This window comes from Manis javanica, chromosome 11 (assembly GCF_040802235.1).
Source record: "Manis javanica isolate MJ-LG chromosome 11, MJ_LKY, whole genome shotgun sequence".
Lineage (NCBI taxonomy): Eukaryota > Metazoa > Chordata > Mammalia > Pholidota > Manidae > Manis > Manis javanica.
Window position 1 is genome coordinate 46,754,139 of NC_133166.1, and position 2,079 is coordinate 46,756,217.

Consider the following 2,079-nt stretch of genomic DNA (forward strand, 5'->3'; position numbering starts at 1 on the left):
GAAGTCTGAGAAGGGACAAGGTAAACAAAACATTGTCCTATTAATATTGACTGTCCTTTATCAAGTGACTGATGATTTATGCCAACAATCTCTTTATTCTATTTTACCAAAAATCTCTCATCTACACCAGGACCAGGGGTGAGAACAAAAAAGGGTGAATAGAAAATAATAGTTATCTCCTGCTACTCACAAGTGAAGTCCCTGTGGTTCAAATATTTGCTTTATATGGAGTCACCAAATGTTTTCATTTGCAAGGGGAAGTTGTTGTTTACACCTGCTGCCCCATCCAGTGTAATTATAAATAGTGACCCCTTTCATACTAAAAAATATGCCAGTTAGGGAAATAAATTATGTTGGACATTAGTGCTGGTGACACAAGTATCATAGCTCTTCACAGACTAAAATAACAAGGATACAGAGACACAAGTAGATAGTTGCTCGGTTCTAAATGGAATAAAGTAGTTACAGTGCCCAGACTCAAGCCAGATTAGCTGATTCTAAAATTAGAACTCTTTCCACAATCTGGGCTGTTTTAACAGTTTTACATTAAGCATTAGAGACCTTTTTTACAGATACTGGAACTAAAGCTAAGAGAAATAAAATGAACTCAGGCATATCTCTTAGGAAGTAACAGAGCAGAAATTTTAACTGGGATCTTTTGAGGTCAAGGCTGCATGCTTTCCCAGCTGTCTCCCTGTTCAGAAACCGAAGACCAAGCATCATGCTACACATAACAGTCACTACACTAAGGGTACAATTTGGTGATGCATCTGTTCAGAGAAATAGAAAACTTAGAATAGGACTAATAGTTGGGGAGATAAGTCTAACTGGCATAAAAGAATCAGAAAACAATCCATGATTCTATATAATTAAGTGCTAAATTATTTAGTAAGGATGAAGAAGTTCAGGAATGACTTTGTGTGGGCTGATGCATTTAGGAAGAGGTGGCACGTCAACTGGGCCTAGGAGAACTTGGATGATGAACAGCAGGTGGAGAACATTCCAAAAGAGGAAATAGAAGTATTTTTGGTTGTTTTTGTGAGGCAGATCAAGGAATATATTCTGACCCAAACTGAGAATTTGTTCTGGGGAATCAAGAAAAATCTGGTAGATAAAGTAGGTTGAATCAGATTATGAGAGTATTTTTAACATTTAACTTTGTTTTACCCATACATATACATAACTTTACATAAATGCATAAATGTGATTATGCACATGCTTTTGAATGTATAGTCCTTTTTCCTTTTCTGGCTTCCCTCTCTCCTTTGTTCCATCCAGCTTTATTAACCCACCAACCCATGTTAACAATCTAGTATGTAGTGTTCTCTATATTTGCTTCCTGTTCAAATAATAGATAGATTTCATCGTAAGGTAAATTATAATTTACCATATTGCTGGGTATGAGTTTTGTTTCCATTGGTTTGCTACCAAGATCAGTGATGCAGTAAATATCCTGACTTATGGGTCACTATTCATGGGTGCTTTGTTTGTATGGGATAGACTTCTGGGAGATGGATTATTAGTTCAAATAGGCTCTAGTGCTTCACAATTCAAAAGCAGTGTATAAAAGAGCGCTGTCCCCAAATCTCCTATAAAAATAGGCAGCATAGTTCTTTTCTATTTTTGCTAATGTGAAGAGCTTAGAAATACACCTTATTATTTTAATTTCTTTTTCCTTCACTACTAGACAAAAAACTCTCCTATTTTAAATTATTTATGATTTTCTAAAATTAGGATCTGAGAACATGGTCTGTAAAAACATTTATTGGTTCTTTTTATCATTCATGGTTTAATGAAGGAAGCAGAATGAGAAATACTTTAAGTATTATAGAACAGGGATTTTTTAAAGAAATAAGAACTTCTAAGAGTTTTGGGGGAATAACGGCCCAAAAAAGGATGCTGGAAGACCAGAGTAAAGCTATTAACCAGCCATTGTGAAGCATTGGTATGGCAGACAAATCAAGAGTTTACCAGGAAATCTAGAGTGGGACCGTGATGGAGAACTGGAAGAGCAGCCTGTGGAAAGACTATGGCCTCGTACCTGCTCTAACGCCATAGCGGCATGGCATTTCTCCAGGG